General features: G+C 44.3%; 1 long non-coding RNA gene across 4 annotated transcripts; it reads left to right on the top strand.

Moving 5' to 3' along the window:
- The first annotated feature begins 1,703 nt into the window (after positions 1 to 1,703).
- On the top strand, positions 1,704 to 16,419 carry LOC128324429 (uncharacterized). Of its 4 annotated transcripts, none has more exons than XR_008306848.1 (6): positions 1,704 to 1,898; positions 2,627 to 2,678; positions 5,050 to 5,104; positions 6,882 to 7,142; positions 10,530 to 10,667; positions 16,286 to 16,419. It is a non-coding gene; the product is annotated as an uncharacterized LOC128324429 (long non-coding RNA). The 4 variants fall into 4 exon arrangements; XR_008306850.1 differs by having other exon boundaries at positions 1,704 to 1,873; XR_008306849.1 differs by lacking the exon at positions 2,627 to 2,678.
- Positions 16,420 to 18,076: the final 1,657 nt, after the last annotated feature.

The following is an 18,076-nucleotide window of genomic DNA, read 5'->3' on the forward strand; positions in this document are numbered from 1 at the left end:
CTGAGGTGGGGAATTGCTTCTGCCACTCACCTGGCTGCTGGCGGGGGCTCGGCTCTGTGGAAGCCAGGTGAGTGGCAGAGTGTGACAATGAAGCCCTGGAAGAGGTGTGGCAATCCACCAGTCCACTCCTCAATTTGGCAGCTGAGGACGGCTGCCACCTCCTCCTTAGTGTGCTTGACATCCAAGGTCTCCACGTGTAAGATGGCCCGCCTGTGCCAAAATGCGGTGTGGGACATGCTGGAGCCAGAGGCAGCACCAGAGGACGCTCTCTCTCTGGACTCCACCAGTGGGTGGTCAGGGCCAAAAAAGCAGCGTGCATCCCACTCATACTGTTCCAAGATCAGTGGTGAAATGCATGCTGGTGCCAGCTGGTGCTGCACGCAGCATGGCTGACACGAGCTCCCTGCACAGCCTGTACAGGGTGGGGACCACATTCCGGCTTAATGTGGTCCTTGAGGGGATGCTGTGGTTGGGCGCTAGCAGCTGGAGTATCCAGCAGAAGCTGGAGTTCTTGACCACCTAAAAAAGTTGATCGTCAGTGTCCATCACCTCCCCTATGAGGCGGGTGAGGAGACATGAGTCCACGTGACCAAGGCGCTTCTTGCCCGGTGACTGCATCCACAGCTGGACTGGTAGCACGCCCTGATTCATGGAAGCTGGCGCACTGCCCTTGACAGTGCTAGTCACAGGCACACAAGGCGCACTAGCGCTGCCAGCAGAGTCAAGTAGATCTGGGTGATGCTGTCGCATGTGTCACCACATGGAGGTTGTCCCCAGTTGCTTCTCATCCTTGCCTTGACTGATCTGTGTCCTGCAGTGAACACAGTGAGCAGCGATTGGGGAATCTTGAAGGACCTCAAAATGCTGCCAAACATCTCTGCTCTGGGTGGCCTCTGATGCCCTGGGCGCCATCTTGGGCCTCTTGGGTGACGATGGATCTGGGGGGCTGCGGTGTGCTAAGCACAGCAAAAAAAAAGGATTAACAAAGAAAAGCACCTGCTCCAGAGAAAACGTGGGTTGGGGGACACCAAAGAATAAAATAAAATAAAACTCAGAATAAAATAAAAACAACTGGCAGTGGCTGCTGAGCTGAGGAGGAGGATCTCAACTCCGCCAACAGATTTAAAAGCAGCAGCTAGCCACCAAAAGCAAAAAAGGTGGGGGCAGGTGGGGAGTAGGTTAGGGAAATGGGCCAGAGAGAGGCCTCAGGCAAAGTGCCTGGGCCCCGCTGGCCCAGAGGAGAGGGGGGAGAAAGTGAGACAGACCCTCACTCATTCGGGGGGGGGATAAAAGCAGCAGAACACACAGCAGAACAGACACACACCGGGGGGGGGGGAGTTTAAAGCCGGGGAGAGAAGTGGGTGGGGACAGAGAGAAACAGGCAAAAGGAAATAGGGGACTGGGGAGGAAACACAGCAGTCTGCCAAGCAGACTTTCACCGCACCAGCAGCACCAGGCCAGAAGGAAGCCAAGCAGCAACTGCAGCCAGACTTATTTTGCAAGGCCAGAGGCTTGGCTTTGAAACAAAAAGGATTTGAAACTCCCTCCTTTGGGAGCCTCCACCTTTGCCCCCCCCCGGCCAATAAGGTGCCAGTTCTCAAGGACTGGCTCAGTGCAGAGCCTACCAGAGAGCCAGACTCATTAGGCCAATCAGGGAAGCAAGAGTTCAGCCAATGAAATCAAGGAACACAAGTCACACAAAATGGAAGACAACATCTAAAATGGCCTCTAGAACCTTTGAACTGGCTTGAACAGGCTCGTACCAAACCTGGCTTGATCGGTTCGAACTCGGACCGGCATTGCCAATGTTTGGTCCGCGTTTGAAGCTTCAAACTGAACTGGTTTGAATTTGAACTGGTTCAAATTTGAATAGGTTTGCACATCCCTACCTTGTCGTGGTGTGTTTTCTTTTGTTTTTGGTCCCTTTCCTATTTTTCTCGCCTTTTGCTTTTTACAGTGATTTCCCCCTGGCTACCTGTCCCTTTAAAAAATATTTTTTTTCCTGCAGTCAGGGCCTTGCCTCCTGTGAAATTTTTTAAAGGATTTTTTCCTGACTGCCCTTTTTTCTGGGTTGACTCTCTCTGTGTCCCCAGCCTCTGTGTCAGCACTGCAGTCAGGCACAGGTAGTGCTCTGGCCTCCCTGTTGTCTTTGACCTGTTATTTATTTATCTTATTTTTCTTTTCTTTTGCTGGGGGTTTTTTTGGTGTTTTTTGGTGGGGGTTGTCTGTCCTGATTTTGCTTTTATGTTCAATTATACAGGTTTTTAATGGTCTACTGGTTTGGCCCACATAAATCAGTGAACAAGGGCAAATGATGTAGACCACTTGTGATGTAAGGCCATTTGTAAAATATTTTAATCTAATTCAAATTAATCTAATTCAAATTGCCATTGTTAGGATTAATGATTTGCTTAATCTGTACAGAATGAACACAACAGGAATAATAGACACATCTATAATGTCCTAAATGTCTGGTACTGGGATACTACATTGTAACATAATTGAGGAACTAGATGGTCCTTCAGATTTGATGATATACAATTGCCCATTCCTGGTGGTATATCACAATCTGGAAGATCTTGGACTTCATGCCAATGTGTCTTAATGATCTGTTTAATCGAATCAGATAGGGGAGCTGAACTCCATGGACCAAAAAAAGTTGGACCGGGTAGCAGAAGGTTTGTTTTCAAACAATTTGTGTCTGGCTTCTGTCCATCTCACAAATGAGACTATAATATGTTGCGGAAAAACTCTGTTTTTTAATCACTGGGGATATGCCTCCCTTTGTTGTTTAAAGACATTACCACTTGTTCACTTTCTTTTTAATAAAAAAAACTTTCCAAAAGGAATGGTATCTTTGATACTTTTAGGATGGAAACTTTTATAATGGAAGATGGAAGATCTATCTGTAGGTTTACGGTATCCTCTCACCAAGATGTTCTTGGTCTCTTTGTACAGAGTGATGTCTATAAATGAAACCGAATGATCATTCACGTGTCCAGTAAATCTTATATGTGGATCAATTTAATTTAATAATTCAATAAAAATTAATTTTTCTTAATTTTAGTTAGTTAATTAATTTTAATTAATTAATTAATTAATTAATTGAATTAATCCAATTTTAAAATGAAGGCAAAAACTACTTTAGAATGACAACTGAAGGGGTAAAATATTCCATGTTTTTTCTGATTCATTTGCATGACTAGAATTATTACAAAAAGCTTGTACTTAAGTTAGCGAAACTGTTTGTTTCTTATATCTACTGCTGCAAATTATGTCTCTGGGCAGTTTACAAACACACACACACACACACACACACACACACACACACACACACAAACACATTAAAACAACTAAAGCCACAATTCTAGTTAAAAAGTTTGGGTGAACAAATGCATCTTTAAAGACTTTTAAAAAGCTGTCACCATTCTGTCACCAATGCTTTTTAATATCTACATGAAACTGCTGGGTGAGGCCATCAGTTTTGGTGTAGGGTGTTATCAGTGTGCTGCAGTATGCTGATGACACCCAAATCTATTTCTCCTTATCATCCTCATCCTCATCATCCTCATCCTCAGCATCACACTCCTCCTCCTCCTCTTCCTCCTCCTCCTCCTCCTCATCATCAGGAAAGGGCATTCATTCCCTAAATGCCAGCCTACAGGCAATAATGGGCTGGATGAGGGATAACAAACTTAAACTGAAAGTGAATGAATGAATGAATGAATGAATGCAGTTGTTTGTTTTTTTGTTTAACATGTTTTTATACCACCCAAAACTCACATCTCTTGGTGGTTTACAACAAGCAAGCAAACAAACAAACACAAAAGTTAAATCATTAGTTTTAACAAATGACAACAGAAAACTCAAAACAGTAGTTAAAACAAAATAAATGATACATTAAAAGTTAAAACATTACAACAAATTGTAAATTTTAAAACAATGTTTTAAAATGATGTTAAAACAATATTTAATTGTTTTATCTACCCCAATCCAATATGGCAGACACATGAACATTTCAGGTGAAGTGGGCTAATTTGTGGCCTATCTAAATGATTTGAACCAAATTGGGTACAGTTGCACCCCAATCAAGATGGTGGACGTGTGAATTTTGAGGTGCAACTAACCTGAGGACTGTCTAACCAATTTGAACCAAATTTGATAGAGTTGTAGTGAGTGACACACAGGGACACCTCAGTGGTGTAGTTTGTAATGATGTCATCTACCCCGATCCAAGATGGCAATCGCATGGACATTTGAGGTGCAAAAGATCTAACTTGTGGCCCTCAATTTGCACCAAATTTAGTCCAGTTGTAGAGACATTGAAAGGAACGTAGGCTGATTAGTTCTTACAAGAACAACTTGTTCTTATTGATTCTTTTTGTTGTGGCTGCTGTACAGGAGTGCTCTTCCAGTACACTGAACTGCTAGAGATAAGCTCCCCACCCATGAAGTTTTTCTCACATAGCTTGTAGCTTGCATCTCCTCCAGAATGGAGGGAGTGCATTCACATATTGGGCAGATTTACCCCAAAGTCCCTGTGAGTTATCAGGCAGGACTTCAAACAGAATTTGTGTTTTTCAGTGCACATTAGAGTGTGGCCCGATTTATATCTGGGGTAATAAGATTATCCACTTTTTGCACGCCTTCAAACTTGCAGTAAAGCCTTGCAGTAAACCTGTGGTAAATCCTACTGTCTAGGAAAGTTCTATTGTATTTCTGTTCACTCTTCCACTGCACTGGAGTTCTGAGACACCTCCCCGTCTTTATATATATTTCTCCAAGGCGAACCTGTCCTTTATCCTGCGTGTGGCAGCTCTCGCAAGAGTTTGCAAGCAGCTGCCTGGATAGCAACAGGAATGGGGGAGAAAATGGCAGTGGTGGCCGGCTGGCCAGTGGGGAGGAAACATGTGGCCAGGCTGGCTGGTGAGGGAAAGAGCCAGAGGTGGGCAGGGAAGGAAAGCGCCGGCAAGGAAGAGCAGACTGGGAGGGGGAGAATGGACTGGAGCTGTTGCTCGTTAACTAATACATTTCCTCCACACCAACTAGGTCATGGAAAAGGCTGAAATCTCTACTGAATTTGTGGCTCCACGCTCTTGTCAAGGTAAAAACGCAGAATGGAATTGGCATCTAGAGGGGGAGCTGCCATAGACTGCCCTTGTCCGCCGAAGCCCCCACAAAGATAACAAAGACTTCAGCAGTGTTAAGCCACCATCTTTTTAAAAAACTGATTTAATGCACCCTGTCACCCTCAAACAAGCCTTTGAGATCAAGCTGGCTCAACCCCAAGCCAGATTGCACACCCATACCTGCAACCCTACTCAGTCGCAAGGCTGACAAATTAATGGAGGACAGTCTATCAGTGTTTATTTGTCTGGTGGCGACAGGCCACCTCCAGCCTCAGTAGCAAAATGCCTCTAAATACCAGTTGCAGGGAAGTAACAGCAAAAGAGAGAGGGCTTGCCCTCACCTCTTGCCTGTTGGCTTCTCAGAGGCATCTGGTGGGCCACCATGTGAAACACTGTGTGCTGGACTAGATAGGCCTTGGGCCTGATCCAGCAGGGCTGCTCTTATGGGCTTCTCTCTGCTAACTACACTTAGTATGAGACTTAACCCCTTCATATCCAGACATCTCTCATCAATTTATACTAAAACCTCGCAGAGTCTTTGGAGTCATGAGGTCTATCAACTCAATAAATTATAAATAAAGCCCCCTTTATAGAAACATATTCATATTTCTATTCATAGACCTGGCAAGAATACAAATCCAAAGTACCTTGCCTATGACCAATATATTATTGCTCAAGTAATAATGGGACTGACACAAAGATCCTATTGAATTGAGAGAGAAGTTTGAAAGGTGATAAAGTCGGCAGGATTCCAAATCCAAATACCTTCTCCTTGTTTCTTCAATATGATCTAAGAAGAGTTGTTCATTCATAGCATGGTGGTTTAGCATGTGTAGCTGCTCCCTTAGAGCTGTGTGTACTTTGCTCTTAGATATCCTAAAGCTGTGGAATGAATAGATTCTGTTCCACAAGTCCTGCATTCTGCAAACTATGCAATTATGCCAGCAAAATAAAATGACATATATTTGCTTCTAGCAACAAGAAAGAACACTGAGATGCAAGAGATCTAAAGCCTGTTCTCATGACCTCAGATTCTATTGTAGGAGATGGTTAATCGAGGGACCTGTGGTTTTCTGGGGCAGTGGGAGTCCTCCCAAGCCAGCAATTCCTAATCTGCGTAGCCCAAATCTGCTACCCAGGTTAAAACTGAGGTGAACTTTAAAAACTGCTCCCAGGCAGCCAGCAGCCATGTTAACCATAGAGTTAGATGGACAGATGGGCCAGGGAAAGGAGAGGGCTGCCTCTCCACTGTTCACGGAACATATTGTGGGGTCCTGAAAATTCCATCCTGAGTTATTCTTCCCTCCTGGAGTATGTGGCAGTGTGTGGGTTGGATTAGTAGAACCAAACAGGGGTTTAGGAGGCATAGGGAAGGAACGTGCCTATCCTCCAGCCCACCCCCATATGGTTCTGAAAGCAGACTCCTAATGTGATTCCTGAAAATCTTGTTCCAACAACCACCCTGGCTTTTGAGAATTAAATTAATCACAGAGCTCATCTTCTCAAGCTACTGCATCTTACCACCAATACGAAATTCTGTAGTTTTGTTGTGCTTCAGTGCAATTAATGTTGCATTGTTTTACTATGTTAGCCTGCAGTCTGTCAAAAAGTCTACTGTTCTGTTATACAGCCAATGTATATCAGCTTTGTACCAGGTATGTCATCATAACTTCCAGCAAAGAACCCTGGGAAATGTTTTGTGAGTGTGCTGGAAATTCTCTGTTAAAGACCCCTGTGTCTGTGTGTTTATAGGACTCCACAGATGAAATGGAATATACCTTTCGAGTAGACGTACCTGTTCAGCAGAGTAAAGAGGGAGGGAGGTTCTTGACCATCTGCCAAGACTAGAGAATGTTGCTGGTGCCCCTCCTTCCAAAACTATGTGCAGAACCAAATAAAAGTCTTCCAAACCCAACAGCAAAGAACCTTTTGAGACAATTGCTAAGAGCACCATGAAGTTGAGTTTGTTCCTCATCGGCTTCCTCCTCTTGTGTGTTGAACTGCATGCTCAGGGTAAGCATCATCTTGCTTTCTAGTGTAGGCTCTGGGAGGAATGTTGCGATCCCAAGAATGCCAGTTTTTATTTATTTATTATTTCTGTTTTACATTTATATCCTGCTGTTTTTCCAAGGAGCTTAGAGTGCTATACATGGTTATTTTTATCCTCACAACAACCCTGTGAACTAGGTTAGGTTGAGATGAAGTAGGTTAGGCTGAGACTGGCCTAGTGAAACCTAGTAAGTATCATGGTTGAATGGGGATTCAAACTTGGGTCTTCCCGGTTCGAGTCCAGGATAGTTCCATGCTTCCACCTTGTTTTATCCTCTTTTTATACACTCTAGTAAAAATAGTTTGCATTCTACAGCACAAATTACTTCCTGGCAGTCATTGGAATTCTCCCCTCCTCCAATCTGAATGTTATTTATGTATTTATGATTGAACTTTTAGAATTATCAACTTTTAAAGTCCTGGAATTGTTTTTAATGGGAGAACTCTTCTGGGGATAGCAAGAATAGGATTTCTTCCTCTGAAAACTAGGTTTGTGGTGGGGGCTGGGGAATCAGAACTCAGCCTTGAAGAGGAAAGGTGTGTTTGGGACTGAACAACACAGGATACCTCTACTTTGGCTACAGTTCTCTTTAAAAAAAACCTTTTCTTTTTTTAAAGAGTTAAAAAAAAGTTGGGTTATACATGTACCAATCAGCGGTGCTCAAATCCCCAGATCTTGGGGCCCCAGTCTGTGGCTCCAAGGTACGGGGCGCCCTCCAGATGGCCAGGGAGCCTCCTCCAGCCACCCTGCACCTACGTGCCATTTTTTTTTTTAAGAAAACCAAAGCAACCTCGTGGCCGAGGGGTGGCCGTGCTGGGGGAGCGAGCTGAGTAGTTGACCTCCCCCGCCCAGGCGGTGGTGATGGGGTGAGCGACCGTTGGGCACATCCTCTCTGCCCAGCAGCTGCTGTGAACTGTAAGGTGTTCCTGGCCAGTTCAGAAAAAGATAATAGCAAACCTATGATGTCACAGGCTTGCCACTAGGGATGTCCACAAAACCAGTTTGCCCGGTTCGGTTCGAATTCAAACCATTTTGAACCATTTCAAACAGGTTTGAACTGGTTCAAACCTCCAAAGGGGGTAGTAGCTTGCACCCATGGGTACCTGCCACCCAAACCGCAAAGCAATCGGACACTTGTACGATTTTTTAATGAACTTTTGAAATTTATTTTTTCCTCATAGGGGTTAATGAGCCTTGAACCAGCCCATTCTTCCCTATTGTGGAGCACCCATGGGTGCCAACAAGCACCCAAACCCTGAAGCAATTGGACACCCCTTCGATTTTTTATGAATATTTGAAATATTTTTAATTATTTTTCTTTTAGGGTATAATGGGACGAAAACCAGCCCATTATCCCCTATTGTGGAGCACCTATGGGCACAAAAGTGGGGTGGTTGGTAGGCACCCAGGGGTAGGTTGGTAGACCCTCCTCCGATTATTGGTGAGTTTTAAAATTATTTTTGAATACCTCATAGGGAATATTGAGGATTGCAGCAAATGTATAGCTTCACGTTGGGGGGAAAGGGGTGTCCTAGAGTGGAGTGTGGTGGGTGGTAGTACCCAAGGGGGTCAATGAAGATATCAGAATTATTTGAAAGGAATTGGGCAAAGAGCTTATTTTAAAGTGATTTTTGAAGTATATGCATCTTTAAGGTTTTTCTCCATAAAGAAGCATGGAGGTGTCAGCAAATGTATAGCTTCACGTTGTGGGCAAAGGGGTGGCCTAGAGCAGAGTGTGGTGGGTGGTAGTGCTTTCTGTGTTGTTGTTGTTGTTTCTCCTGCTGCTGCTGCTGTTATTATTATTTCTGTTTTTGTTGTTATAAAATATTTTTTTTGAACTTTATGTATTATTTGAAATATTTGTATCCTGCCTATTCAGTCAATTCTGTCTGTGGCTGTAAATAAACACAATAAAATAAGTAAAACTTGTAAAATTAATAAAAATAAAATTCATTTTAAAAACCAGATCCAATTAAAACCTGATTTCAAGATTTTAAAACCTACTAAGCAGAAAATAAAAACTAAAAAGCCTATCCAAAAAGATGGGTCTAAATGTTTCTTAAAAATCTCAAGGGTAGGAGCATGATGAAGCTCATACTGGAGGGCATTCCAAAGCCAAGGGGCCACAATCAAGAAGGCTCTGTCTCTTGTCCCCACCAATCTGATTTCAGTCAATGGTGAAGCAGTGAGCAGGGCCTGAGATGTAGAACAGAGGAGCCTGGCAGATTCAAATGGACATATGCAGGCCTTCACCTGCATATGAGTACCCACGCATCTTCTCAGAACCAGCAGGGGTCCCATTTGAGTCTCTGAGGCACAAGAAGCATGTACAGTCATAGATTGTGAGATAGTCATAACTTCTACAATTCGCTGCTAAACAGAAATTTCATGCAACTAGTAGGATCCCTGCCTATATATCTACTGGTTGCACAAAGGATTTGCAGGCAGGGATGGATCCTGGAGAGATCCTCACTCCTCTTCACATGATTGGCAGACACAGATACTCCAAATCAGCCCATGAAGTTTGCTTACAATAAGGTATTTCCAAAGATTGGCTTATCTAACACATCTTCCAGTTGCAAAACAGGAAAATAGAAGGAGTGTCTGTTCTTGTAGGCAAGATGGCCATTTGGAGCACAATTTCTGGATCTGAGCAATAGCTGAAATGTGCTGATCATGCCAGTATATTGGTGTGACTATATTGCTACCTGGCAGTCAATACGTTTCTAGGGCAGGGATGCACAACTCAAATACCCCAGTGGGCCAGAACCAACCACAACTTGTTGTGTGGGGGCGCTTAGGTAAATGTTCAGCACATTAATGGTTACATTAAAAGTAAGTATTAAATATAGATGAAATCAATTATTAATTACGTAGTAAAATATTAATGAAAGCAATCATTAGTTAACCACAGCAAGAGGAGAGAAGAGGAGCTTGCTAGCAACCATTCCGCCTCCCTGCCCCTCATGCACTTCCAAAGTTTAATTTTGAAAGGGGGGTGACCCCCACCAGGGCCATGGCAAGGCAGCAATTTGCACCTCACCTCAGGCACCACAAAATATTGGGCTGACCCCTGGGGCCTCCAAAAAGGTCCCTGTGGGCCAGATCTGGCCCCCGGGCCTTATGTAGTGCAGACCTGGTCTAGAGAGTGTTTTGATCCTTTGGGAGAGCCATTATCTGAAGCTTTGTAATCCCTTTAAATGTTCTCCAGAGTCAACTATGATGGAAGCAGGTAGCTCCTCCCAGCAGGCAGCCGCTGCCTTCTAATTGACCATTAGGTGGCACATTCGACAGGTTTGTTTTTCTGCAGTGACTGCTTGCTTATATATCTTGCTTTCTGTTTGTTGCAGAGAGACCTGGTACCTGTCCAAAGATTAAATGGAAATGTAAAAGGCTTAACCCCCCAAATGATTGTGATGGAGATAGCCAATGTCCAGAGCCAAAAAAATGCTGTGAAGGGCATTGTGGAAGGAAATGTATTTAGAAAGGTAAACCTGTATTTTGACTTTGAGGTGGGTCTTTCTGTCTAAAATGTAATTGGTAAGGCCATCAGAAAGCTATTCTACTGGGTGGAATTTCTGAATGTGGTGTTTCCATGTTTTTCCCCCTCCCCAACTTCAATGGATAGTAAACTATTTTATAATATTGTCCCACTTTCTCCTATGACCGGATGGAAGCCCCACCATCTTTGCTTAAATTTTAATACATGCTTTATAGCCTGAAGTGTGCATGGGGGCTATGCCAAAGTCTAGAGGTCACCTGATGGAGAAGGGTGCTTGAGCTGGTCGCAGGGGCCACAGTATGAAGTGAAGCAGGCAGAAGGTACTACTGTGCTGAAACCAGATAAGTACACTAGACCTGGCTCCTAGTATTTGCATAAGCCTAGTCAATCTGACAGCCTCATACTGCCAGCCAGTCACAGGGCACATTATTACACAACCCTGGTTCCCCCCACCCCACCTGAAGAAGCTTCAGAGTTCTAGACATCGTCCACATACCTTGGTCCATGATATGGGGTTGTGCAGAAAAGGTTCAAATCAAACTGGGTTGAATTCAACTGATTCAAGCTTGAATTGGACCACCCCACCCAAAAAATGGGGGCCAGTTGAGTTTGAGCAAACTGGGCCCAGTTTGGATTGGACTGATTCAGACTGGTACAACCAGTTCCCCTTGTAAAGGGGAAACCGGTAAGGATTTCCCCTGGGGCGTAGCCACCTTTGGGTGACTGGGTTCAAAGAACCTGGGCCGCCATCCCTCAGAGGCCATGCCTCATGGCCCTGACATGCCCCCCACACCTGACATCAGATGCAGGGAAGCTGGTTTAGCTCCCAACTGGGGCCTCACAGCCCCATTCGGGAGTTAAATGGCTATCGCTGCATTTGCAGTGCAGCCAGGAGCAGATCTTCCCTGCCTTAAAGGCAGGGAGAGTTGCTTCTGGCCATGTTGCAAACGGAGCGCTTCTAAATGGGGCCACACAGCGCCGTTCACGAGTTAGATGGCCAGTGCTGCATTTAAGACAGAGAAGAGCCGATCCTGGCTGTGCTGAGAATGCAGTTTTAGCCTGAATCTAGCTCCCAAATGGGGCCGCGCAGCCCCATTCGGGAGCAGGACCACGCCCCCGTGTCTAACATCAGATGCAGCGGCGTGGCCAACCCCCACGACTGATGTCAGACATAGGGGGTGGGGCGAGTGGGGCTGCAGCCACAGCTGGACACAGGCCACCATTGGTCTGGCTCCACGAATGGATTCCTCTTTACATGCAAAGGGGGAACACTAACAACTTAAATTGGGTTGAAAAGGGCAGGAGGGAGGTCGCACTACCACCACCGCGGCTCCTTGGCTGTGTCAGCTCCTTAGCAGTGGTGGGCTGGTGGCAGCTCCCCTATGCCCCACCAGCACTCCCCCACTCAGTGTGGGCTGTCTGAGGGAGGGGGAGTGCTGGCAGGGCCTAGGAGAGCCAGTGGCAGCCTGATGCTACTCCCACCAAGCAGCCACCACAGCATTTAAGATTTACAAGCACTTTAACTGGCTAACAGGTGGGTGCCACCAGTGTGTGACACTCCCCCGCAACAACAGCACAAGTACGTTTTCACGCAGCACATAATTAATCTATGGAATTCTCTGCCATGGGATGTGGTGATGGCCACTAGCTTGGATGGCTTTAAAAGCAGTTTAGACAAATTCATGGAGGACAGGTCTATGAATGGCTACTAGTCTGGTGGCTATTGGCCACCTCCAGGAATCCATTCAATGCCAGTTGCAGGGGAGCAACAGTAGGAGAAAAGGCATGCACTCACCTCTTGCCTGTAGCCTTGTCAGAGACAGCTGGTGGGCCACTGTGTGAAACAGGATGCTGGACCAGATAGGCCTTGGGCCTAATCCATCAGGGCTGTTCTTATGTTCTTATGAAAGCTGTTTCTTGTCCTCATAGTAATCCAAGGGAATCTCCCCATGATCCAAGGGAAACAATGTTGATCCAAGAATTGCTGAATCCTCTTTATCAATTTTTTTTGTAATGGATGATTTAGTGCTATGCTATGCCCACTTCTCTAGGAACAGGCCCTATTGAACACAGAGGGACTTATTTCCAGGTAGCTGACTATGCACAGGAGACTGCACTGTGAATTTGCTTCTTCTAATCAGAGGAAGGGTCAGTGGTGATCACTGCAGGGTTGAGAAGCCTTCCAACCACTGGCAATCCTGCCGAGCCTTCATCTGACAGCTCTTATTTATGCTAGGTGTTGCTCACATACTTTAAAGACTGCCTTCAAAGTCAAAACTGCTAAAATCTTGCAAAGAAAGAAAGAAAGAAAGAAAGAAAGAAAGAAAGAAAGAAAGAAAGAAAGAAAGAAAGAAAGAAAGAAAGAAAAATTGATATTCCTGGAACACTGAATTTTATTTATTTATTTATGTATTTAACATATTTTTATACCACCCAAAACCTACGTCTCTGGGCGGTTTACACCGAGATCAAAACAACATTAAAACATTAGTTAAAAACAAAACAAGAAATTTAAAACACAACTATTAAAAAAAAAATTAAACAATATTCTAAACCAACATTAAAAACAATCAAAACAGTATGAGTTAAAAGCCTGGGTGAACAGATGCATCTTTAAAGACTTTTAAAAAATTGTCAGAAATGGGGAGGCTCTTATTTCACTAGCAAGCGCATTGCAAAGCCTCGGGGCAGCAACGGAGAAAGCCCAACCCTGAGTAGCCACCAGACGAGCCGGTGGCAAATGCAGACAGACCTCTCCTGATGATCTCAATGGGCAATAGGGTTCATAACGAAGAAGACGTTCTCTTAAATACCGCGGGCCCAAGCTGTTTAGGGCTTTATAGGCTATAACACACACCTTGTATTTTGCCTGGAAACATATCAGCAGCCAGTGTAACTCATTCAATACAGGAGTAATATGGTCTCTCCTAGATGACCCAGAGTCCAGCCTGGCTGCCGCATTCTGAACCAACTGTAATTTCTGGACTACGTACAAGGGCAGCCCCACATAGAGAGCATTACAGTAATCCAGTCTGGAGGTTACCAGCAGATGTACCACTGTTTTGAGGTCATCTATCTGAAGAAACGGACGCAGCTAGCGTATCAGCCAAAGCTGATAGAAGGCACCTCTGGCCGCTGCCTCAACCTGGGACACCAGGGAGAGACTAGGATCCAGAAGCACCCCCAGACTGCATACCTGTTCCTTCTTGGGAAATGTGACCCCATCCAGAACAGGCAGATCAAAATCGCCTCCCGAGTTTCAACCCCACAGAATGAGTACCTCTGTCTTATCTGGATTCAGTCTCAATTTGTTATCCCTCATCCAGCCCATTACCGACTGCAGACAGGCATTTAGGGAGGTTATGCCCTCTCCCGATGATGCTGACATGGAGAAATAGATTTGGGTGTCATCAGCATACTGATAACACCATGCACCAAATCTCCTGATGATCTCTCCCAAGCAGTTTCATGTAGATGTTAAACAACATCAGAGACAATACGGAGCCCTGAGGGACACCATACAAAAGTCCAGATTTTGAAGAACAGTCTCCAAGGGACACTATCTGGAACCTTCCCGAGAGGTAGGAGCGGAACCACTGCAAAGCAGTGCCTCCTCTGTCAAATCCCAGTTGGAGATCATCCATCAGGCCGACCAAGGCAGTCTCCACACCATAGCCAGCCCGGAAGCCAGTTTGAAATGGGTCAAGATAATCAGTTTCCTCCAAGACTGTCAATATCGGACCTCTGAAAAGTATAAGCATGCATATGTATTCAGTACTTGGTTTGGGCCCCTTTTGCAGCAATTACTGCCTCAATGCGGCGTGGCATGGATGCTATCAGCCTGTGGCACTGATGAGGTATTATGGAAGACCAGGATGCTTCATTAGCGGCCTTCAGCTCTTCTGCATTGTTTGGTCTCATGTCTCTCATCCTTCTCTTGGCAATGCCCCATAGATTCTCTATGGGGTCAGGTCAGGCGGGTTTGCTGGCCAATCAAGCACAGTACTCTGTATACTTTTCAGAGGTCCGATATTGTTCTATTCTACAATCCTTGTCTTCTTGGTTCCATGTAATATTCTAATTTTCTGGGATTTTGGATTTGGGGTTTTCATGAGCTGTACGCCATGATCATCACAATTATAACAAATTAAGGCTTGACTTATCTCACTTTGCATGTAATGCGTCTATCTCATATATCAGTTTCACCTTTTAATTTGCATTACTGACATTAATGGACTTTTGCACGATATTCTAATTTTCCGAGTTTCACCTGTATATTATGAGTTCAGAACTCTGAGAGTCAGTCTTCATTTTTCTCCATCATCTCATTACTGGTGCTTCCAATTAAAAGTTGTGATATTTCAAGTTTGTGGGGAAAGAGTAACTGCCTACCTGATATTACACTGGTCAGTTAAGGAGACTGTTCATATGAGATATGAGTTGAAAAGGCAAACCAGTAGCCCAACGTGAAAACAATTTTTTCATTTTGAAAAGACTTCTTTTAAGCTTACTTTCCAGTAGGCTTATAAGATCACCTGGCATTTCATGTGTCCGTGTCCCCCACTATCAACTTGGCAACGCCTGGACCAATGTGAACCAAATCGGGTACAGTTGTAGGGACACATAGTGACACGTCAACAACATAGTTTGTGATGATGTAATTCACCCCAGTTCAAGATGGCAGATACAGTTGTAGTGAGTGACACACAGGGACACTTCAATGGCATAGTTCGTGTTGATGCCATCCAGCTCAATTCAAGATGGCGGACAGGTAAACTTTTGAGGCTCAAGTGGGCTAACTTGTGAACCGACAAACCGATTTGAACCAAATTTGCTACAGCTGTAGGGGCACATAGGGACACCTCAACAGTGTAGTTTGCGATGATATCATCCACCCCAGTTTACGGTGGCGATCACATAAATATTTGAGGCACAAGTGGGCTATCTTATGGAGTGTCTAAACAATTTGAACCAGATTAGGTACAGTTGTAGGGAGTGAAACACAGGGACACTTCAGTGGCATAGTTTGTGATGATGTCTTCCACCCCTGTTCAAGATGGTGGACATGTAAGCTTTTGAGGCACAAGTGGGCTAACTTGTGAACTGCCTAACTGATTTTGCTACAGCTGTAGGGACACATATGGATGACCCAACGTTTGAGGCACAAGTGGGATAACTTGTGAACCACCTAACTGATTTGAACCAAATTTTCTACAGCAATAGGGACACATAGGGATGCCCCAATGGTGTAGTTTGTAGTGATGCCATCCACCCAGCTCCAAGATAGCAAATGCGTGAACATTTGAGGTGCAAGTGCACTAACTTGTGGACTGTCTAACCAATCTGAACCAAATTTGCTACAGTTGTAGGCAGTGATGTACAGGGACACCTCAATAGTGTAGTTTGTAATGATGCTATCCTACCCGATCCAAGATAGTAGACATGTGAACATTTGAAGTACAAGAAGTCTAACTTGTGGACCTCGATTTGAACAAAATTTTGTCCAGTTGTAGGGATAGTGAAAGGAAAGTAGGCAGATTAATTCTTACTAGAACAACTTGTCTTTTCTCTCCATCTGTCTAATTCCATTTTTTCTTTCTCCAGAAGCATTGCCTCTGTGTCCATGGGAGAAGAACAGTATCAGCAGTGGATTGCTGTATCTAGACTCTCACTATCAGATCCTGCTGGTTTGAAGGAGGGACTCTGATGAGGTTGCCAATAAATTTTCATATACCACAGCTTGACTCTTTGCAGTTATTTTGCACATTTCTTCTTCTTCAGCAACAGCTTGGCAACCCAGATGAGCTAGATATGCTGAGGTGAGGTGGAGACCTTACCACATAAAACTTGACTAGCTTCATGTCTGTGTCTCTCAAGTATTATAAATTATCCAGAGAGAGGGTCGGAGAGTATCTACAGCATGTTAAATACCTGGAACAGTTGTCATGTCTATGACAGATGCATACTTTGACAAATATTCGGACCCAATGTGCTTATGAGGTTCAAACTTGACCGGGAGGAAATATTGCTTAAATAATTAAAATGAGCATGTGGCTGTTTTCATCAGAGAAATCTGTGGATAAGTGACAGTTGATAATGAATTGATAAGTGATAATCATTTGGAGATTGACAGCTAGGAGCCTGGGACTAAAGAGAAAAGTATCTGGAGAGAGGGAAAAGGGTGAATTCTGGGTTTGAGGTTGGTAAAAACAAAGGTCAAGAAGGTATTTCTAGGGAAGGAACTGTATCAAGGAAAAGGAAATATCCTTCAAAAGAGACTTTCAGGAAGGATATAATTTGTCTCAAAATGCTTAAGCCTGGGAGTGGATATTTAGTAATGGTGTTGGCATAACAATTCTCGGAGTAATTATGAGTTAAATCCTATAACCAGGATACTGGAAAATTACTGATTCTGGGAACTCCATAGACACTGACCTTTGTTAACAGACTGGGAAGGAAGTAGCATCATAAATGCCCAAACCAAACTTGCAAATAGCTATATCTGTATTTGAAACGGAAAGAAAACATCACTTAGAAAAATAAACTTTAAGGCCCAGTTCAGATGTACTAGCTAACTAGAGTTAAGCATGGCCAAGGTTTCCATTCTTAACTCTAAATTGCACTGCAGACGTTCACCAAACCGTGGCCAGCCAAACTCCAGTTGAAGGAGAGGGGAGCCCCTCCCTGCTGCCCGGCCACCGAGGCACAACCCTTCCACCTCTATGACTGGAGTTTGGAATAGGCACGAAATTGTGGTTATAGCTGAGTCAGCATTGCGGCATAACACTTTCGTGGCAAAACCTCAATTGGCGAAGAAACTTAGAGATAACCAAAGGTTCCAATTCGAGTTTGGTGAGGCTTTTGGCCCATAGCCATGGTTACACGAATTCATGTGTACTGAGTTACAACCTCAGCCAGCTATAACTGTGTTTATCCTGTACATCTGGACTCAGCCTTAATGTTTTAGCTCACAAGGAATCTCTGTTTGGTTCATTCCCATACCGAATGCCATCACCCACTTGTAAGCAAAAAAGGGCAAAGAGAATTGTAAAGAAAGTGGTGGAAAATATTTCAAAGATTTTTTTTTTTTAAGAAGAGGTTTGAAAGTGAGGTGCAATCACCGTGGACTCATAGACCATTACAAGTGTGCAGACGGTACTTTCCTTCTAGACTTGCTCATTCAGTGGCAACTGACCCCTGCTTGACCTGCAGCTGAACCAGGTCACAATGTACCTCTCAAAGGCCAGGGTCTTCACACACCCCAGGCCCCCAAGGATTTAAGTCTGATATTTCAAAATAAGTATGCTGCCTGGAAATAGATTTCACTGAATACACACACACACACACACACACACACACACACACACACACACACACTTCACAATATATAGTGAT

This window comes from Hemicordylus capensis, chromosome 4 (assembly GCF_027244095.1).
Source record: "Hemicordylus capensis ecotype Gifberg chromosome 4, rHemCap1.1.pri, whole genome shotgun sequence".
NCBI classification, from domain to species: Eukaryota; Metazoa; Chordata; class Lepidosauria; order Squamata; family Cordylidae; genus Hemicordylus; species Hemicordylus capensis.